The following is a 23546-nucleotide window of genomic DNA, read 5'->3' on the forward strand; positions in this document are numbered from 1 at the left end:
GTCATTATTTAAATATAATCTTATTTAGTTCAGTAACTACATTTTATCATTTCCATCTAAATCTTGACTAGAGGCCTTTTTTGGGAGGTGGGAAGTGCAGGTTGTACAAGTCATGTTAATTTTATTCTCCCAACAAGTGTGAATGGGAGCCTATGGTTAGGATTTGGTGAGAGGAGAGATCCTTCCTCCCATACTCCCTCTTTTCCAGCTCCAACTGTCTCAAGTCTGAGCCAGGCCATGACTTTCTTCTCATTGCAAGTTCATTAATTATCTAATGAGGATGTCAACCTTTGGGTTGTGGGAAACTTTATTCTAGAATTTCTGCTTTACCTTCTCATTCTGCTTTATTTTCTCACATTTCATGTCTGCCCCAATGAAACCAAGGCTTTTGCTACCAGGACTAAGGAATTTAATACTAGATTATTTCTCCTTATTGTTGATTCTGGCCTCAAGGGCTTTGGAAATTCTCTTTAATCTCCTTAAAGCTCATTCATGCATTAAACAAATATTTAAATTTTTATTCATACTTATAGATGTTCTAAACCATGAGAAAATCTCCAAAAACCTAGGCTTTCATGAAATAGAAGTGTATGGTTTGTTTTGTTGTTGTTGTTGTTTTGGGGGGCTTGGTTTGTTTTTTTGGTCAGCGCGTTTGGAAACAAATGTTTTTTACATTCCCATCTTTGATCCATACAGACTTAATTTTGATATAGTAAGATGTATGGTAGGGATCCTGCTTTATTTTTTCATAGTCATCCGGTAAACACATAGCAACACTATTTATTAAATAATTTACAGAGTGGAAGTTTTAGAATGTAAGTACTCAATATGTGGTAGGGAAAAGAACACTAATACAAAGTATAAAATCTTCCAAAGCAAGACTGAGCCCTATTATTACTGTCTCACCAGTCTTCACTGGATGTGGTCAGCCTCTTGAATCACCAGGGCTGTCCATGCTAGATATACTTCCATCCCTCTTTAGCTCAAAATATTTACAGAAATATATATACTGTTGGGAATATAATGGAAGATATATTATCAACTTTTTCATGTTCACTGTTTTGTTACTATACATAGTAGATGAGTTTCAGAAAAGTTGTATTAAATTAAAATTATGTTTTTAGTTCCCCTGGCAAGTTTTCTCCTTAAAGGGATTTTACTCTGAATTAATTTTGAAAATCATCTTAAAGGGTAAATACTGACTCCCTAATTTTTCTATGATGCAAATAAGAGTTTTTATTTACTAAGTTTCTCAATGCAAGACACACTTGCATAATGCAGTTTCTTTTCTAATATAGGAGAAAAAAATTAGTAGGCTAAATTTTAAAAGCAAATCAATGTGTATTTTAAAAAATGCAATTGTTGGAATACAGACTTAAAGACATTTCTTAAGGATCATTTACATGAATCCAATTTGCTTGCCTCTATATGAGAGGCAACATTTTGGGTGACTTTTTTTTCCAAAATCTAATTTTTAAGCTTTGTAGGGTAGGTGCCAAATGGTATTTTAAAAACACACATTTAAAAAAGGAAGAACGTGCAGTTTTGCCTGGAGTACAGATGGAGCCTGTGTCAATTGAAGGCATTTTGCCTAAGGACACAGAGAAAATCACTTTTTCATAAAGACCATAAACTCCACTCATGTTTCTGTTCATTTTAATTTGTGGAAAGTGGAAAGAAATCAAATGGGGGCATACGGGTTCATTTGTTTAAATAATCTCATCACTCAAATTTTATATTAATTGTGCTGTAAAAATTATTTGACTCCCAAATTAGTAACATAATTTTTATATGAAAAAATATGGTCATTTATTGTTATTTCTTGTTCTCTTATTGACTTTTTCTGTCATGTACTGTGTATTGTGTAGATAGGCCCCAATTCTATTGTATCTCCATACCTCATACATATCTTCCATGTCTCCTCACTTTGGTCCCCCGTAGAAATATCTTACATTAATAATTTTTAAAATAATGATGGTCACCCTCATTCCCTGTGCCAGGAATTGGCTCAGGACTGTAGAGGTAACTTTTCATTTAAGCTGCAAAACAGAAATGAGGAACCACAGAGTATTTGAGTGGTAAGAGGCAGAGCCAATACCCGAGAATGCACTTTGGCTTTTAAAGCCCCTTCCTTTTACCACTCTGCAGATATTCTTTATAGAGACATAAATGTGAAACTGCTAGTGAGAAGATAAGTCTTCATTGATTGACATGAAAATATGTCTATTATAAATTATTATGAAAAAAACCTCAGATTTTAATACAGGGTAAGCATCAGGATCCCATTCTTTTAAAAATAAATGTGCATATGTACAAAAATGGCTGGAAGGATAGATTCCTAAATGTTAACAGCAATTCCCAGTGGTTTAAAATATTCTTCTTTAAATTTTTGGATTTCGTTTTTCAGGGAGCGTTTTTCAGTCATGGTTCTTTATTGCAAGCAACAACTCTGGTGGGTTGGGGGAGGGCGGGGGGGAAAACAAGTACCACATGGCTAGACATGAGATCTTTGGTTTTAACCATGTGCTGCTTTATCACTTATAGATGATAATATTTTTCATTTGATTTTTTCCTTCTACTTTTGATTATAAAGCCAATTCTCATATTATCAAATAGTTGGGACAAAGTTAATCCTGCCTGGCAAGAATTTCTCATCAGTTTTCTATTTTTAAAGATTAACTCATTTTCATCTGTTCTCTCTGTGTCATTAATATTGTAGTGGTGTCAAGCTACAGAAAACTCTGCACAAAGTGACCTGTATAAAAAAAGGAAATGTATTGAGTTATAAGTGGAGTGCAGAGGTTGAGTCAGAGGTTCTCAGTGTCATCAGAGTACTAAAACAGTCTCTCTGTGATTCCTTTCGCTCTACTCTGCCCCTTTTGATAGGCTCATTTGCATTCTGCTTCCTCATCCTTGTATAAAAGGCTGCAGCTATTGCAGGCTCCACATCCTTACATTCCTCTCTTCAGACTCGCAGAGTCTCCAAACTACGGCCCTCGGGCCACATGCGGCCCCCTGAGGCCATTTATCCGCCCCCCCCGCCCCCCCGCCACACTTCAGGAAGGGGCACCTCTTTCATTGATGGTCAGTGAGAGGAGCACAGTATGTGGCGGCCCTCCAACGGTCTGAGGGACAGTGAACTGGCCTCCTGTGTAAAAAGTCTGGGGACGCCTGCTTCAGAGGGAGAAAGACCATCGCCCCTGATAACTGCTGGGAAAACACTAGGAAACTTCTTTCCCAGAGAAACCTGAGCAAATGCCTGTTTCTTATTTGCCCAAGTAGGTTCACCTGTATATTCCTGAAGCAATTTCTAAATATCTAATTAACTACTAAATACCAAATTTATTACTCAATGCTAATTATCATGAAGCTGAAGTGGGTGGGTAGGTCTCCAAAGGGAAATTTGGCTGCTGTTAGTAGGGGAAGAGGAAAATGAAGGCTGGGAAGCCACTCATTCTCACTGGCTTTTATATCCACCCGCTAGTACCCCCTCCCTCCCAACTGTCACTCTTAACTTTGCCTTACTTCATTGTTGCGACAGTTTTATTCCACCTACCTACTGAATTATTTTCCTCATTAAGGTTTTATGATCACTTTAAGACTCTAATGTAACTTGCTTTTGGCCACAGCATCAAACCCAAACTCTCATATCCATTTAAATGTTTCTCTCCCCAGCCATTCACCACCATGTGATATATTATCCTAAATACAGTTGTCAGTTTGCCGCTTCTCTGCTGAAAGTTGTCTGAGTCCTGGCTGCATAACAGGTGAAATCCATTCACCCTATCCTGTCATTTAAAGATTTCAACAATCTGGCCTCATCCACAATTTAACTTTTTCTCTTGTCCTTCCCCTTACTATTTCTAGAAAACACCATATTCTTTCTTACCTCCACAACTTTGAAAACACTGTCTCTTTCCATCTGGAAATCTTTCTTTTCATAGATCTGGATAACTAAGTAACATTCTATACCATATACTTCTGCATACTTATGTCTTTTTCTGTGAATTATAACTGTTCATAAAAACACAAACTAGCAATATTTATATCAAGGCACGTTCCATTCATTAGTTTATTCACTGATCGTGGTCTCTAAGGTTCTGCATGAGCAGATGTCCACCTGCCTCCCAGTCTTGTGTCACATTCTCCTTTTTCTTGCTTGCTGTGCCCTACCACACAACAAATGCTTAATGCAGTTTCCTGTTTCAGAAATTCCATACACATATCCTCCACCTGAAATGCTCTTTCTCCACCTCTTCACCTAGATAAACACTACTCCTCTTTTAGATATCTCCTTGAATGTCATTTCCTTAGAAAAACCTCTGACTCTCAAAGCTTTGGTCCTCCTGTTATGTGCTTTTATGGGACCCTTTACATTTCCTTTACAGTATTTATTTCAGTTGTAATTAATTATCCATCCTATTATCTCTTGAATGCTTATTTCTCCTAACATATTCTAAGCACCTAACACAATGATTAGTACTGGTGGATGCTCCATTCTTTTTGAATAGATAATGGTGGATACTTTCTCTCCACAATAGTGCTTTTTTTTCCATTAATCTTCACTGGCTAACAGGTGCTGCATAATCTAACATTGGTTTTATTTTTGGGTAAAGCATTAAATTCAAATCATTAGATTTAAAAGTCTTCCTGGAAATAGATGTGAACTATCAACTCTAGAGCTTTGGAAGTTGACTTTACTTCCAGCCCTTCTGCTGTCTTCTCCTCCTGTCCTTGATCATCTCACTTGCCTAACAAGTGAGTCATTCACATAACATTTAAGAAGAGACTCCCATTTGCTACTGTGTCCTGTTCGAGTCTTCTTTTCCTTAAGGACAAAACACAGGATAAAAAATAATAAGTATTACACGAACATGTCTTCAGCATGCCTGGCCTTTTTCAATCAGTATTCCAAACATATACTGCACATAACGCATTCTGTTCATTTCAAATGAGCTCTAATTAAATGCTATTTTATACCAAATATCAACAATCCAATTAGCTATTCAAGTAGACTCCAAAATATTTTCTGTTTGGCCATTCTTACTGAATATTTCAAAATTTATTGAGTCTAAATTTTATACTATTTAAACCGAGGCTTCAGAGTTTCAGAATGAGTTTTAGAGAAACTAATTCGAGTTATATTCTTATTGATCCCATGATATCTTTCTATGGGAGATATAGGACAAATACTGCTCTTCTGACTTCAAAAAATGAAGAAATGGGAACTATGTCAATAGCCCACTTTTCTTTGGAGCAGCGAAAATGCTCTAAATCTTGCTGTTCAATATGGTAGCACTAGCTACATGTGACTACTGAGCACTTGAAATATGATTAGTGCACTGAGAACCTGAATTTTAAATTAAATTTAATTAATTTACGGTTACATAGTCACATGTGGCTAATGATTAGTGTATGTCATAGCATCCTTTATATGCTCAAAGTGATGAATAAATGGGCTTCTGGATATGTAAAAGAAGAGAGAGTCAAGAAGTGACTGTTAGCCAGGTGCAGTGGCTCATGCCTGTAATCCCAGCACATTGGGAGCCTGAGGTGGAAGGACTGCTTGAGGCCAGGAGTTTGAGACCAGCCTGGACAACATAGTGAGACTCCATCACTACAAGAAAAAAAAAAGAGTGTTGGTTAATTCTGATCATCTCCTCACTTCACAGTTAGGTGAGGGGACAACTCACAAGCAGACACTTGTTTCTGAAAGAATGTACTAACTATGTGAGACATTCTATGCCCTTGAAACTACCATCACCTCATTGGAAAAACTGAAAGACAGACTTCTACAAAAATAATTTGCTAAGCTTGTTTAAACAGACATGCTGGGTTTCTTCTCTCTCATAAGACTGAGATGTAGAAATATTTAAAGGATTCCAAATCATACCATTAATATGAGCACGTATTATGGCTGAGTGTTTGTGGAAATATTGCATATCCACCCAATTCATCACCTGTGAAGTCACATCTTTGTTTAATTTTCAAAGATGAAATGATTCATAGTCATTTCATTCATGGGAATTGGTGCCAGTTTATTTCTGGGAGTTCAATTGCCAGCTTCTGGAATTGAGACACAAATATCTTAATATAAACAGGCTATATGCAGGAGCTTTCTATCTTGTTTCCCCTTGGAAAAGTACCAGTAATTTCATATTTGGTTTAATAAATCTGTTTCCGGAAGAATGTTTGCTGACGTCATTTTTTATCCCTCATGGATTTGATATGGAAAAATAGCCTGGCCATGTTCAAAGCAATAGATCAGTACTGGTAGTGTCTTTCAGCCTGTGGGAGCCCTCATTCCTCTGCAGTCACGGTTTAGGAGTGGTTCTATATCCTAGTACAAGAGAAATGCTTTTGTGAAAGGCAGATTTGGAGGTATGGTGGGCAGAGAAGCTGGAAACTGATCTCCTTGAAACATTGATTTCATCATGTCTGTGTTTAAGTTGTGGCTGCAGTTTGCTGTTTTTGGAGACAAAGCCAATGTCAGCCTGTATTCAAAGCTCTCCATAGTAAAGCAAGTTACACTTACTAGGTGAACCACACTGTAAAGGCCCTTCTCCCTCACATTAAAAATTTTATCTATGTGAATTTTGATCAAGATTAACATTAAAGGCAGCCTTGAAGGCAAAGAGAGGAGAAGATTCCACCAAAAAAAAGCAACATGCAGCATAAACATACTTAAAAAGTAGAGGTTTTCTGTCTGGAACTCACACTGCTGTGATTATATGTTTAGGAGAACACGGTGATTTTCATTCATCCTGTAGCTGTTTTCCATGCTCCAATTCTAGTAACTCATAATGCACCTATGAAGTACCTACTATATGCAAAGAACGGGGCTCAGTGGTATAAGAGAATGTGTTTTCAGCCTCATTGGTTTTTTGAAGCCATGAATTTTAAATGGATCTTTATTTAAAACAGTTTCAAACACAGGAAGATTGAGAGACAAATACAGTGATCATCTGTATAGTCATCACCCAGCTTTAACAATTAGCAAGCATTCGCCATGTTTGCATTACTTATTCTTTTCTGTTGTAATTATTGTTGCTAAATATTTTTAAGCAAATCCCAGATTTGATGTCCTTTCCCAACACATTCATACATGTCTGCAAAAAATATTAGCATTTTCTTCCGTAACTACAGTGCCATGATCAAACCTAAATAAACTGAGAATATTTCCTTGGTATTCTCCAATAATCAGTCTATATGCAAATTTTCCTACTTATTAAAAAAAGATCTTTTTAAAAATTAGTTTGTTCAATTCAGGAACTAAACAAGGCCCAACATTACCTTACATTACCATAACCATTACCATAACCATAAACTTTACATTAATACAATCCAAACAAATTTTCAGTTATATACAATATACATTTATATGAAAATATAAAAATATTTTTATTATATTTATAGAATAAACACACAGAAACACACATATCTTTGACATGTTGAAGAAATTATGTCAGTTGTCCTGCAGTCCCTACACTCCAAAATTCTAAATTTTTCTATTTACTTCTTTGTGGCATCATTTATCGACAGAGTTTCACTCTTGTAGCCCAGTGTGGAGTGTAATGGTGCTTTCTCGGCTCACTGCAACCTCTGCCTTCCGGGTTCAAGCAATTCTCCTGCCTTAGCCTCCTGAGTAGCTGAGATAGCAGGCATGCACCACCACATCCAGCTAACTTTTGTATTTTTAGTAGAGACAGGGTTTCACCATGTTGGCCAGGATGATCTCGATCTCTTGACCTTGTGATCTACCTGCCTTGGCCTCCCAAAGTGCTGGGATTACAGCTGTGAGCCACTGCACCTGGCCTATTTTTTTTCTTTTTTGAGATAGATTTTTGCTCTGTTGCCCAGGCTGGAGTGCAATGGTGCGATCTCAGCTTACTGCAGCCTCCACCTCTCCGGCTCAAACAATTCTTGTGTCTCAGCCTCCAGAGTAGCTGGGATTACAGGCATGAGCCACTCATGCCCGGCCAATTTTTGTATTTTTAGTAGAGATGAGGTTTCACCATGTTAGCTAGGCTGTTCTTGAACTCCTGGTCTCGAGTGATCTGCCTGCTTGGCTTCCCAAGGTGCTGAGATTATAGACATGAGTCGCCACTCCTGTCCCCTCCATTTTCAATAAGCTTGGAAGTTTATGTTCAATTTTTCTTTTGGCAAGCATACAGTACTTCAAAAGTGGTGCTATGTGCTATACATTGTATCACATCAGAAGGCACACAGTGTTGATCATCCCACTCCCTTAAGCATCCTCCGTCTTCCCCTATGAAGTTAAAGAGAAGCTTGGGGAAATCATTTAACCTTGCAGAGTGTCAGTTTTCTCATAGAGACATTGGGGATAATAGCAGGATACCCTTGCAAAGCTTGGTGTAAAGATTACACTATGTAATCTTTGTGAAGACCATAGCGTGGTGCCTGGTACATTGAAAAATATGAGGTGTTAATTTATTATGAATAAGACATGCGAAGTACTTAGTACAGTACACTGATCTAGGAGACTCTTAATAATGTCAGCTATTATGGCCTTTATAAATTATTTTGGCTGAACAGGCCACGAAAATTTCATTGAGTAGACAGTATTTGAAGGATGAAATGAAAAGGCCTAGACCCCAACACATTAAGGCTCAGAGAAACCTCTCTGATAAGTTTCTTTTTAGGACTAGATTATAAACTTCAAGATGGCAGGAATTTATTAGTTCTTTATCCATAGTATATAGTTCAGCGCATGGCCCTCAATAATAGATGAGTAAAAAATCCTACACAAACTCAACTTTAGACTGGCTGGTCTCTTATTGTGAAGTCCCCTGCACTCACTCCTATGATACCCATGTAACATCCCTTTACTCCCAGTTCTGTATACTTACCCCTGCCATCTCTGCTGCTTAGAAGACCTAGGCCTGGCCAGGTGCAGTGGCTCATGCCTGTAATCCCAGCACTTTGGGAGGCCGAGGTGGATGGATCACCTGAGGTCAGGACTTCAAGACTAGCCTGGCCAACTGTTGAAACCCATCTCTACTAAAAATACAAAAATTAACCAGGCCTGGTGGTGGGTGCCTGTAATCCCAGCTACTTGGGAGGCTGAGGCAGGAGAATCTCTTGAACCCGGGAGGTGGAGGTTGCAGTGAGCAGAGATTATGCTATTGCACTCCAGCCTGGGAAACAAGAGTAAAAACTCAGTCTCAAAAAAAAAAAAAAAAAAAGACCTAGATCCTCTGCTTCTACCAATGTAAGTTCTACAATATACATCCTTCCATATTTTTTTCTCTTATCTGTATCCTTTGGGAGGACTTTTCCGAGACTGTTCCACCCTATATCACACTTGTCCTTTTCTCAATACCCACATCATACTCTTTGTCCATAAAATTTGATGCTTATACTTTAAAGATGTGTAGATTGTCTTGCTTTCTAATAATTCCCTACACTTACATCTTATTTCCTCTAAGTAAATTGTAAACTCTTTAATGGCTGATACGTTAGTCAGTTTTTGTTTTGCTGCAAAGAAGTATCTGAAGCTGTGTACTTTATAAAGGAAAGAAGTTTAATTGGCTCATGGTTCTGCAGGCTGTACATGAAGCACTGTGCTGGTTTCTGCTTCTCGCGAGGACTTCAGGAAGCTTACAGTCATGGTAGAGGGGAAGAGAAGCCAACATGTTATACACACAATAGAGGGACTAAGAGGGAGAAGAGAGAGTTGCCACACCCTTTTAAGTAACCAGATCTTGTGTAAACTAACAGAGCGAGAACTCACTCATCACCGAGGGGATGGCATGAAGCCATTCATGAGGGATCCACTCCCCTTATCCAATACTTTTCACTAGGCCCTACCTCTAATACTAGGGATTACATTTCAACATGAGATTTGGAGGTGACAAACATCCTAATCGTATCAACTGAGTTGGTGTTTTCTGCCTTTCTAACTTCTATTCTCCTCTTACCCAATACCCATTCCCAACCCAAACACCTGGCACAGGAGTAGACACAGTAGAACTTCAAATAAGTACTATTTGCTAATTTATCATCTCCTTATTACACCTTTTTCAATGTACTTGGGAACTCGAGGACATGGCCATCAATACACTGCCAAGATGAGAGAGGCGTATCCCTACTACCACTGCATTATGGTATGTCTGCTTACATGCCTGTGTCCGTATCATACTGATAGAATCCTGGAAACAGAGATTATGGATTTTCACCTCTGAGCCCTAGGAACTAGTACAGGAGTTGGCACATAACAGATAATCAATCAATGATGAATTTAGGAAATGGTGGGTCAACCAATTTGATGAAATCCACTCTTGCCTAAAAAAATTTGACAATTTGGGCTAGTTCAGCCAACAAATTAAGATGTTTAAACTGTTTACACATATGGGCCAAGTCCTCATGAAAATATAAAACATGTTTTTAGGAGTCAGATAAAATTAGATCTAAAATTGAAATGAAAAAAAAATTAAAGTCATTGACTACTAATGGCTTTATTGTTTGACTCAGGAGCATTATGGAGCTTTCAAGGTTTTAAACCTAAAGAAAAACTCTTAACAGTAGAATTTCAAGCAGGAAAGAGAGCTATTTTGAGGCCTCTTGGTACTGCTAAATTCACACTCAAGAGAGAACTCTCTTCTCTCTTCTGGAAGCTATATTATAGTTCCTTCTTCCCCACCCAGCAACCAAAAAACAAAGCAGCTTCAAGTCCTAGAAAGTACGGAAGAAAAATACTTTCTGCTTATGTTGTAGGTGTGTTTCTTCCACTCTTTGGGGTGGAATTTGTCAGCCAGGTTGGGGCATGTTCAGGCTGTGTTCCGCACATCTTCTCCTGAATCCTCAGTCCAGGCAGAAATCAATCACCTACATGTTGGCCTTTAAGAAAAGAGCTGGCATTTTAGTGTTTTAAACACTGGCATCTTCTGGTTCAGTGCCCCAGCCAGAAGTAAGGAAAGTGTGTTACCCAATTTTTTTTTTTATTCTTTGAACCAAAAAGACATTCTTCCCTATGTTTTACTCCACCTGACCATTGCCTGGCTTGAAGGAAAAAAGAGAACACTTTCAAGAGCTGAGAAAATTGGCATTGATGATTCAACATAATTTAGTTAAAAGTTAATTCTCCCTTCCCATGAGCCACAGCTGATTATTTAGAGAAGTATTACCATTCATTGTTCATTGAGTTTTATCTTTCTAAATTTTCACTGATTAGTGTGATGTGTTACTAGGAAAAATATGATTTTAATTGCATTTTGGCATCTTAAAAGACTGTTTCACACTGCTTAACATCTGCAGTCAACAGATGTTTAAACACAACTTCCTCAATGACTAAAATTTGGCAAAATGTCTAATAGTTGGAACAGTTTAAAATTCTAAATATACTTCTAGGAACATAGAAGGCATACAGGCAGATGAAGTACTGCTTGTGTGTGTTTCATATTAAATATTAAAATATTATATATACCATCCCTTTCAGAGATGACAGGTTTCAGGGAAAAAACAACAACAGCCAAGAGATGTTTCAATCCTACCATTCCAGAGATATTCTATCTATGAGCAGGGTTGTGTCTTGTGGTCACTGTCAACTGCAGTGGGGACCCTTTTTTAAGTGCTATTTATTGTGGTTAACTCTAGAGACTGGTAGAGGCAAAGCTGTGAGACAGACACGTTTGTCCCTTTTGCTTCCTCTTTTGGCATCCTTCATTTCTCTGACTCAGATCCTCAGGAGCTTCCATGAAGGTAGATTCTAAGATTAATACCTTAGACCTGAGTTTAAGTTAATTGGTCAGCCTTCAGTTAATTGTGGCAAAGATTCATTCATATCAGAGTGTGTGTGTGGTGTCTGTCAACTGTCTGTTACTCAAGGCAGGGGTGCAGAGAGGAGAGAGGATGACTCAGTTAGCATTTAGTCAACTATTTGACCAATCATTGGTCAAATTAGCATTGGACCAACCATTTAAGCCATTATGTTTAGCATGGCTTAAATAAATCCAGAAAAGATCATGAATTTCATTTCAGTCACAACTTGTAACAATCAACACCTACGGGCACTTTATGATAGTTGATAACTCAGGCTTAGCAGAGGGCTGCTTCCTGTCCCCTTGTTGAACTCACCCTCAGTAAAAACGCCATTTCTACTCAAGCATCCTAGAGGCTGTAGCAGAAAGAATGAGAAATCCACGTTTTCTATCCCTGGATGGTTAGGTCCGCAGTCACAGGAACTGTGCAGTATATAAAGACTTTCAATTGATACATCTCTGCCTGAGCTCATCATGTCATTCTTTTCTCTGTTACTGATTTAAGTAAGTAAATTTTTGGTATAGCCAATTACTTTATCTACTATGGGTGGGCCTAGTCCAATCAATTGAATGCCTTTGGAGCAAAGAGTAAGGTTTCCTGAAGAAAAAAAGAAATTGGCCTCAAACTGCAGCATAGAAACCCTGTGGAATTTCCAGCTTGGCCTGACCTGCAGATTGTGGACTCAACGCTGACTGGAACATCAACTCATCTGAATTTTCAGACCACCAGCTTGCTCTACAGATTTTGGACAGGCTGTTCCCCATAACTGAACCAATAAGCCAATTCCCTAAAATCTCTCTCTCTCTTATTTTCTCTCTGTCTCTCCTCTCCCTCTTGACTACACATGTGTATATATAACATCTGGATTCAGAGAAGGTGACTATCGCCAGGAGGAAGTAGAATCATGGAGAGATAGATAGGATAGTCTATGAGGAGTACAATGCAGGTGGTCCATCAGGAAGAGGAAGCAGCTTCTACAAAGACCAGGAGACGGGACCTGTGCCTTTGACAGGGGCAATGGAGAGAGAGAACCTCAGAGTCAGGAGACTGTGTGTTAGAGAGCAGTGGGTACTAAGACTGGATGAATTGGTAGGACCCAATAACTGATGTGTAGAAAAGAGCCTCTCCTTCTTTTTATTTTTTCCATGCAGGGGGCTTAGAATTATTGCATTTTTTAAACACTGAGTCATCTTTTCTGTAGTACTCTACAGCAGAGACCACTCCAGACTGTGCAGCTGTCCCAGCTATCATCATACCCTCTATCTTTTGTATTCATCCCAAAAGGGATTTGCTCTTCCTAAAAGGGATGCCCTCCAAAGAAATTTTAAAACAATCTCATCAAGGAGCCCTGGAGAATAAAGGGATGTGAGGGTCAAGTCACAACTTTGAGGGGAAATAGAAAGAGGGCTCCTTTCTGAGAAAGGAGAATTTCAAAAGACTCTCAGAGAACCAGAAATTCAAGACCCAGGAGGGTAAGCATTTCTGTTTATGCAAGCATCACAGACCGTTTAAGTGAGTGGACTTTTTCAGGTGATATATAAATGAATAAACAATATCCATGTCTCAGGGTCAGAAATGGTACTTTTGCAACTGATTCTGTCCCTCTTGAGAGGCTGTCACCAGACTGAGAGGGTGGGATATCTTAATGAACATTACAAACAATGTGATTAGGCTAGGCATGGTGGCACATGCCTGTAACTCTAGCACTTTGGGATACTGAGGTGGGTAGGTCCAGTAGTTTGAGACCAGTCTGGGTATGGTGAGACCCTGCCTTTAATTAAAATACAAAATTTTAGCCAGACATGGTGGCACATGCCTGGAGTTCCAGCTACTTGGGAGGCTGAGGTGGGAAGATCACCTGAGCTCAGGAAGCCAAGGCTACAGTGAGCTGAGATTGCATTACTGCACTCTACCCTCCATGGACAGGAGTGAGACCCTGTTTGAAACACAAAAAATGATTAAACAAAATGCCACATGTTATTTTAAAAAATACTGAGGGGAAAGGAGGTGGGAAAAAACAGAAAACCTGAAACTATGCATAATCCTACCATCAGAAAATCACATTCATGTGATAAGTGACATTCTCCCCTGTGAATCCCAATTCCATTACTTGTAGTAAATATGAATCTTATTCCACAAACTCAGATGTGCCAAAAAAAAAATAGCACTTTTTACATAAAATTAATTCTGAGCCTGTAGCAATTCTCTTTATCCTATTAAGTAATTAGGAATTCAGTCTCACGCTCACGGATAGTCAAAGGTCTCAAGGTTTTACATACCACCAAACTCTAATGAGATCTCTTCAGCCACTGAACTTAGTCTACAATGTTAACTTCAGAGATATCTGTGGTCTCAGACTACATGGTCTCTTCTGGTTCTGGCTCCTTTGCTGCCGCTTTTAAAGTCAGGAGAATCTTCGGTGAGGCTTTGGAATTCCCATCTCCCTAGCCCAGCCTGCCTACAGTCTTCTTCCTCTTCAGAGTGCTCCAGAACTAAGACTAGGATTGCACGTACATTCCAAACACCTTCCCTTCTCTCTCCAGTTCCTCCAGGACACCAAGCATACTCTCCTCAATGGGTTTAGATTTTATAAAATTCAAGACCAGAATCGGAAGTGTCTTGCAGACAACTTTGGCTTCTGGCCCTGTGACAAACATCTCCCTTGTGGCAAGAGGCCACAAAAAGGCCTGACCATCTGCTTATAGGGGAGGAGGAGAAGAAACACTGGGAGGACAAACACAAGTTAATATTCCAAAAATTATACCACAAACTGTTCACAGTTTGGTGAGTCTCTTTCCATAATGTTCTCATGCTTATAAAGCAAAAATCTCTCTACGCATAAGCTTCTTTCTTTCTTTTTTTAAATATATATATTTTATTACACTTTAGGTTCTGGGGTACATGTGCAGAACATGCAGGATTGTTGCATACATATGCTGAGATCTCATACATACATAGCAGTGTGATTTGCTGCCTCCACCCCACAAGCTTTTCTTTTTTAAGCAAAAAGGGGATTGTACTATATGTATATATGCAGTTACAGCTTGCTTTTTTTTCCCACATAGGTTAGTGTGGGTACCTTCCTAGGAAGGCTCTTATTTTATTTGTGACATTGGGTACTGCACTACTGATGGGTACTAAGGTGGTTTCTATTGTTTTGCTATTTTACACAATGGTGTATTGTGCACATACATGTACATCTCTGTTATTTTTCTACCATCACTTTCTGGAAGTAAACTGACTAGGTTGACCAAGTGACTAGTGAATCAATACTCAGGTTTATTTGCAAATCATAGCATAGTTCTCTGTTTCTCTGCACTGCAGGCCCTGGCCAACTCTGCTGGTTTTAGAGAAAGAGCCTGAAAATGCCTTTCTCAACATCTTAGTTTTCATGAGTTTGATAAAGTTGTTGGAGTTGGTGCAAAGATTATTCTAAACATCTCTCTAGTTTGCTTCAGTGAATAGGAATCTCACTATTAGTGTATAGGGAACCACTAATCTGAGCTTTACAACTAACCAGCTTAGGGACCCTGGACACATCATGTCCCACTCGAGGTCTCAGGTAGATCATTTGTAAAGTGGAGATGGGACAGACAGATGATCTGCTAAAGACTCCCTGAAGTGATATCATACATGCATCATATGTCCTCTGTGTTCATAAACATACACAGTCCTGGACAGGTAATGAGTGTCTGTCTGTGCATTGATGGCAGACTTTGGGCTTTACTGACTTTGCTATGCCTCTTCAGTTTCCTACTTTATATTTTAGCAACAGTACAGTACATTTGTATTAGCTTGTGTTCCTCCAAAAGCTGACACAGTGACAAGGGTTCAAGTTTAAGATGTTTATATTTGGAAAGTACAGGAAAGACCAGTAAGGGAGGTGGCTTATTAAGGTATGTTATCAAGCCAGCTGTCAACGGGCTTAATCTCGAAGGGCAATGTTGAGAAACAATGTAAAACCCATGTTTCAGAATTATCTGCCTTTAGAGCAGGGGAGCTGGGGTGTTTATACATCAAATCCCATCAGCACACCCTAATGTGCTAATGTGCTAATTACCAGCACATCTAACCTTCCATGCAAAGGCTGAGCAGCCTGCCTTAGTTTAGAGAAAAGCTTTCAGGTCAAGAGTGCAAGAAGAATTTTCTGGAACCAGCTAAGGGAGGTGGGCATGGCCATAGTGTCTACTGTGTAACTCTCACAGTTCCACTCACATCAGTGTTGCTTTATTCTTCTGTGTCTTTGCTCATGTTGTCTTTACTCCTGTCCCTTTCTGATCAATTTCAAATCCTCAGACTTCCTATGTTTGTGTCCTGCCTCTGCTACTTCCTAGCTGGGTGACTTTGGGCATGTTACTTAAGCTTTCTGTGCCTCAGTTTCCTCATCTGGAAATAGGTATAGTGATAATTCTCATCTCATTAAACAGTTGTTAGGATCAAATGGTAATGGTGGAAAGCACTTATGGCAGTGCCTACCACTTAATAAGTCTTCAGTAAATGTCATCATATTTGTTATCCTTCAATAGCTACTTCAAGTGGTAGTGCCTTGAAGAAAGCATCTCTGAGACTCCAGGCTGGGTCAAGGGCTCAGGCCCCTTCTTAACGCATTATGGTGATATTTTCCATATGTGAGTTTATCTTCTACTATGGACAGTGAGTTCTCCAGGAAGCCATCTCTGTGGCTTTCTCAGGTCTGTGTCCTCTGCAATTCTTGCAGGACCTAACCTGCCATTCCATTAATGAATGATAACAGAGACTTTGCTTTCATTCACTCAGAAATAAACCCTTTCCTTTAAGATTCACCCTGAGTAAAATGTAAACTTCATCAAACTGTAGTAATAATACACTTTCTTTATCCTAACACACATATTGCCAATACTGCTCCTTTAAAACACACACACACACACACACACACACACACACACACACACACACACACAGAGAGAGAGAGAGAGAGAGAGAGAGAGAGAGAGAAAACCACTTCTTTGTATTTCTGAAACCAGGTTGTCTGTCTTAATACTGAGATTTTTTTTCACTTTATCTTCCTTTCTTTCACAAAGCAAGCTATTATTAATTAAATGCTAGACTCTAGTATTAAAATTGACAAACATATGGTTTAGACCTCAAAATGAAGGATAATTTGGAAATAGTTTTCAGTTGCTCTTCAAGAAGAAAGCAGGTTCCTGGGGCGCCCTGCCATGTGGTGGATCTCATACTCCTGTCATTCTGCTAACACAATTCCAGGAGCTGATTCTGTTGCATTTCATAGGATATCAGTCTCATCCTGATCAAGAATGAGCAGGGAAGACTGGTGGGTCTTAGGAATGGGAAAAAAAAGAAGAAATAGTTTTATGCCATGTTGGAAGTTCAAGACAGAGACACTAAAGCAGAAGCCAGGATGGAGGAGCCAACAAAATGGGATATATGTGACACAGTTGAGGAATGGAGTAGCCAGAGAGTGGGAAGTGGGAACCCAGCACAGGGATGCAAACCCAGCCGAGAAGTTATCTTGCATTAGATGACAGTGAACTGGCCTAGAATGGACACCCCAAAGCCAAGATCCATGGCAGAGAGGACACTGGTGGTGCAGGGTCTGGCTCTGGGTATCAGCTGGGTGAAGTTGTTAGGGATGGTGGAGAATAAGGCATTGACAATGAACCACAAAGCTTGGGAGAGTTTAGGCCAGTATTGAACATTGCTCATTTAATTTTGCTTGAAAAGAAAAATAACTCTGGTTAAAATGTTTTAGAACACAGGCTTGCTAGTATCACTAAACTAGGGGAAAAATTGTCAAAAATTAAAAAACAAAGAGCAAATCCAGATTTGAATCTAGGCTCTTTGAGTTAATAGCTAGAAGAATTTGGGCAAGCAATTTGGATAAGTAAGTTCTCTGAATTTAACTTTTCATCATGAAATACACATAATGCCCCTGGGTTGTTGTGAGGAATTATTAAGGTAAGAAGATAATGACAGCAATGGTCTACTGAATACTTAATATTTCCAGGCATGGTACCAAGGGTTTTCCCATGCTTGGTCTTATTTTCTAAAATTAGCCTACAAGGTAAGTACTATAGGTTCTTATTTTTACAGATGCAAATTGAGCTTCAGTGTGAATAAGTAACTTGTGCCATGTCTGATAGCTAAAGAATATATATAAATCATCACACATGGAATACAGTAGGTGTTTAACACGTGTGAGTTTTCTCCTTTCACTTTGCTTGCAATGCTAGCCATAGAAGATTTAAAAACTGTCTGATTTTTGAAGAAGAAATCCTTGGAAGAGCACTCCCTCTCTGCTGGACTAGAGTTTAACTATCATCATGTTCTTTGGGAATTTGATAGCCTTTTAATCCACCGAGGCCATGACTTTCTTAGAATGTGTTGACTTCCTCTGCTGCCAGTGTTTCTCTCGAGGGACCTCCATCTGCATTTGTTTGTGGTTGTCTCTCCCAGTGACATTTCCTCCTTTACCTGATTCTCAAGATAATTTGTTTCTCATATGAGCCTCAGCAGCCTGAAAGATGATATCAAAATCAATCAGTCCTCCAACAAGTTTTGTAAATACAATCCCTTGGCTTTGCATAAAGGGTATTAAAGGGTGTCTCAATCGCCCAATTCTTCCTGGAGCAGTGGGGCCACTCAAAGGAGAATCAGGAGGTTAGAACACATCCTAGAACATGAAATCTCATGTATGGGAGGATGTCAGCCTCATAGCACCTGAGCCCTAGTGTGGGAACATGAGAGCTAGGAAGGTGTTATCCCCTGGGACTTCTGAGAGCTGCAGGTGGGACATGGTAGCCCTTGATCCAATGTGGATAATGAGGAGCCCCCTTAGAGAGCCACAGAAACCATCCCTGAATCATGTCTTCCCTTCTCCTTCAGTATGAGCTTCTCTGTTGAGGGGAGGCAGCAATGCCTTTGAAAGTTTGAGCTGGTTTGTGAGGAGAGGTAGAGGCTGGAATCTCATGGTTATCTCCTTCCTCAAAACAGAGCCAGAAGATGCATGCCAGCTGCCATGGCTTGATTGAAACCTGTTATGGATTTGCCTTTTAATATATTTGTTAAAAATTTGAATCAGATGCAGCATTTATAATAAGACTTCACATGAAATTCCAGATTTCTGGCTTCCCTTGAAAAATCACACCTGATAATCCTGGGCTAGCATTTCTATGGGCAAGAGTAGGCTGGATCTAAGTACACCTCTTCAGGTGGGGCAGGTGTGGTCCTGTGTGCCCCAGTCCCCACCTGGCCCCACACTTCCTTAGGTTTCCTGTCTTGTTCCCTGGGCATTTGAATTTTGAAAGAAGGAACAGGAAAGAAAGTAACAATAGAGTTAAAAGACTTACAACCTAACCCAGTTAGTAACAGGAAAAGTAAAAGTTACTTCAGGTAACTATGTCCCTTACATATCATCCAGTTTTGCAGAAAGAGTAATTGGAGATCAGAGAAGTGAATTAAGCTGCTCAAAGTCACATGGCGTTGGTAAATGGTACAACCAAAATTTGAGGTTTGGCCTCTTTGATTCCAAGTCGTGTGACCACAAAATCCCACTTTGCCACAGTGGCCTCACCAAGAATCTGCTTCCCTTTTATGAAAAGGATACCCTCATACTTCTGCATACCTGGGGTATCTGATGCCCTGTCAGATATCAAAGAGTTAATGCTATACTGGTGACCATTCTTGATACCAATAAAATTCAAGAGGCGTCTTGTTTTTCTTCGATGCTGGCTGGCATCCTCTCTGCTCCCTGAGTCACTAATGAGAATGTGTACGCGATATTCAAATAGGATAGGAGAAACTTCTTTGTATCATCGAGGTTACCATTTGCATTAAGGGAAAAGAGGTTCGATGACTCTCAGTTCGGCAATTCAGCAGCCATCTGTACTTCACATCATTGGCCTGAGTTTTCAGCCTTATTAAATTCTTTCAGGTCATCTGGTCTCAATCTTTGTGGTTGCCCAAGTGCACATTTATGTCCCATGAGTTATTGCCATTTCTAACCTGTGCTTAACTGTTCCCACCTCCCACCACCCTTAATTGATCTTGCAGTACTTCTGGTATTATTTTTAAAGTCTTCAATTTCCCAATTATTTCCAAGAGCCCACAGAGGTTACTGTCTGTGTAACAGACACTGTGTCCTCTGGGTTTCTACATGGCTTTTACCTTGTTCTGTCAAAGCTCCCTGGTGAACTATTTTTGCTGGATACTGCAGTCTCCCACTAGACACCACAGCCAAGAGGTGTTAAGGTCATATGGGTTGCTTGCAGTGGTGGGTAGAATGAATGTTTCTTTCTCATGATCTATGTTTCATATGGCTACCAAACTGCTAGTATTGCCATCTCTTAGAGAGTCTTAGCTTGATTGGTTTTTGTCACAACATCCCTCTGCCTCCATACATACCTTTGTATTGCTCCACGGGATTCAGAGGAGATGCTATGGGGAACTGGGCTGGGAGATACAATACTGAGCTAGGGTTTGTGCCTCCCCTTTGATGACTAAGGCTTTATTTTTGCACCAAGACTATAATACCCTCTTCCCTTAGGCTGAGTTTTCTCCCAGGTGGTTCTTTACTCCCCTGTGCAACCCTTGCTATCTTGCCTGCATTAGTCATGACTGGCTCTAAGTGATGGATATGGCTCAGTGTCTTGGAGTCAAATTGGAATCCCTGAAATCTGTTGTTTTGTTTTTGTTTGTTTGTTTCTTGTTTTTTTTTTAAAGACAAGGTCTCACTCTCTCACCCATGCCAGAGTAAAGTGGCACACTCTTGGCTCACTGCAGCCTCAATCTCCTGGGATTAAGTGATCTTCCCACCTTAGCCTCACGAGTATCTGGGACTACAGTCACATGCCACCATGTGCGGCTCATTTTTTGTATATTTTGTAGAGACAGGGTTTTGACATGTTGCCTAGGCTGGTCTTGAACTCCTGGGCTCAAGCTGTCTGCCTGCCTTGGCTTCCCAATGTCCTGAGGTTACAGACAGGAGCCACTATGCCTGGCTGGAACCCTTGAAATCTTAGGTGGCAGTATTTTATATAATTTTGTTTCCTTAAAGTCCAAATCATCTGAAATAAGTTTATCATTCAGCCTCAATCCAGTCACAGGTTGGCTTAAGTGCTTGGGTACGCAGCTTCATTGTCTTCTTTCCTGAACAAGCAAGCCTATGACTCAAAGAGATTTTGAAATTTGGACTCTTGCATGATGAGAGCTGAGTAAAAAGGTTGTAGGGCCACAGCCACCACGGCAATAGGTGGCACTCCTGGAGCCAGCTAAAACAACAAGCAGGAAATGGAAGTGAAACCCAAGGAAAGGATTATGGCTAGGTCTTGGGAAGAAGGGATTTAGGCAGTGAACTTTCTCTTGTTCCTGCCTTCCTCTATCGACTGCTTTCATCCTCTCTCTCTCTCTATGCAGACTGTCTACCTTTGCCTCCCAGTTAACAAGGTGGCATATGACCATCCCATTGTTTTCGGGTTTACATATAATAGTTCCAGAAATATGCAAGATTTTTCTAGTCCCAAATTTAAATTCTCAGGAGGAAGAACCTGATTGTTTCTGTTTAGATCACTTAGATTTGATCAACTGTGTTCCAACCACCAAGTCTGTGTCCAAGGATCAAAGATAGACCAGAGAGATCAGAATGAGCTGGACAGTCATGTACACATTCATTCTGCCTGAGCATTTTTTACCCCCCATCTTCTCACATTTACTTGTCCTTTCTGGAAAGGCATTGAGGAGTAGAGGAGCGATACTCAAGAGAAGCAGTGCAGTCTAACAATAATGTTTTCTTTTTCTTTTTTGAGACAGGGTCTCACTCTGTCGCCCAGGCTGGAGTGCAGTGGTGTGAGCTCAGCTCACTGCAACCTCTGCCTCCTGGGTTCAAGCGATTCTTGTGCCTCGGCCTCCATATTATCTGGGATCACAGGTGCACACTACCACTCCAACTAATTTTTGTATTTTTAGTACAGGCAGGGTTTCGCCATGTTGGCCAGGCTGGTCTTAAACTCTTGGCCGCAAGTGATCTCCCCTCATCAGCCTCCCAAAGTGTTAGGATTACAGATGTGAGCCACTGCACCTAAACCTAACAATTAATCATAGTAACTAATATTTACTAAGATGTAACAGATACTGTATTGAGTACATCACAGGAATTATCTCACCTATTACATACAAGAAGATCTTACCATTGGTTATTATTGTTAGTGTCATTTCACACGAAGACACCAGGGTTAGTGGGCTGGCTGGACCAAGATCTATGTGAAGAGCAGAGCTCACACCAAAATGCATGCTTTCTATCACTCTATTTAGAGACAGACACACCTGGTTTCACACCTTGAGGCTGCCACTAGCTATGTGATTTTTGAATAATCATTCTGAGTTTTATTTTCTTCATCTGTAAGTAAAGATAAAAATAGCTTTCTAATTAAAAATGCTTTTAAACTAGGCAACTTAGGCATATTATTCTTTTCCTTCATGTATCTGGGCTTTCCTGCCTCATCTAAGCACATTTGTTCTTTCTAATGCTCCCTGAATGTAACCAAAACCTCCAGAGCCCTTCACCCCATCCTCTGATTGCCATGAAATGCCAATCTCAGATAAATAGTTTAAAAAGTGACAAGAAAGTAGGATTTGAAGTCAGAAGACTCGTATTTGAATCTTGCATCAGCTTTGTATTAATTGTCTGACCTAAGGCAAATCTTTTTATCATTCTGAATCATAGTTTCCCTATCTAAAAACTAAGATGTAGAGTTGTTATTATTGGCGGTGGTCTGTCCTAAGCATTAAATTAAGAAATGCAAGTGAAATGTTCTGAAAACTGGAAGAAACCACACACTTGGAAAGGAGTCTTTTACTGTCTCATCAATGCACCACAATGTAGCTGTCTCTCCATGTGAGGTTATCACCTGAGACCAAGAGAATTAAGGAGTATGGACACGAAGGGTGAGGTTGGAGTAAAAGTTTAGTAAGTGAAAGAAGAAAGCTCTCTGCTGCAGAGAGGGGACACAGAAGAGGGTTGCCGTTTTTCACAGTTGTATGTAAAGGCTTTTACAGGAAATTGATGAGGGCTGGCATGTCATTTGCATAAGTCATGTATTTCTGGTAGCTCCACCCCCATCCCCCTAATGCGAATGTGGGCCCTTAGCTTGAGTTACCCTATTGCTTTGTTCCCTTATTACACATGTGTCAGGGGATGAAATTTTCCACTGTGGGCATGTCTGGAAAAGTCATCTGTGTAGCCTTTCTTATCTGTGCAGCTGTGGGCATGTCTTAGGCAAGGCCCCCTGTGCAAGTTTCCTTATCTGTGCTTGCAGGCTGTTCTTTTGTTTGAAAGAATTCAATCCACTACCCATCCTAACTGCCTGCCTGATTGGTTTCTTTCTTTTTCCTCTCTCAATTCTTGTTAAGACAGAAAAATTCTAGAATGACTTTTTGTCTTATAGCCTGGTTCCTAGAATGTTTTGGGAATGTAACCACCCAATGGGTTCACCTTGCCCACTGCCTAGACAGAGCCAATTTATAAAGACAGGGGAATTGCAACAGAGAAAGAGTACCTAATGCAGAGTCGAAGAGAAAAATGATAAGATCTTTTAAATATATATAGCTCGGATATTCATGTTTAATTAAGCAAATTTTAACCATAGAGCTATTTTGTTTAAAAAAAATATCTTTTACATCTCTTATTACCAGACTGTAGTTAAAACAGCCAATATTTCTGGCCTTTGAATTCTACCCCAGGAAACCACTCATATGAAATTAGTAAGTCTTAA

The 23546-nt window shown here is 39.7% G+C and overlaps 1 long non-coding RNA gene across 1 annotated transcript; it reads right to left on the bottom strand.

Annotated features, from left to right (window-relative positions):
* Positions 1-10462: 10462 nt before the first annotated feature.
* LOC104650140 (uncharacterized) lies at positions 10463-17101 on the bottom strand. The gene is made up of 3 exons (XR_743846.3): positions 16904-17101; positions 10949-11022; positions 10463-10860 (listed from the first exon to the last, which is right to left on the bottom strand). It is a non-coding gene; the product is annotated as an uncharacterized LOC104650140 (long non-coding RNA).
* Positions 17102-23546: the final 6445 nt, after the last annotated feature.

This window comes from Saimiri boliviensis, chromosome 6 (genome assembly GCF_048565385.1).
Source record: "Saimiri boliviensis isolate mSaiBol1 chromosome 6, mSaiBol1.pri, whole genome shotgun sequence".
Classification (NCBI taxonomy): Eukaryota; Metazoa; Chordata; class Mammalia; order Primates; family Cebidae; genus Saimiri; species Saimiri boliviensis.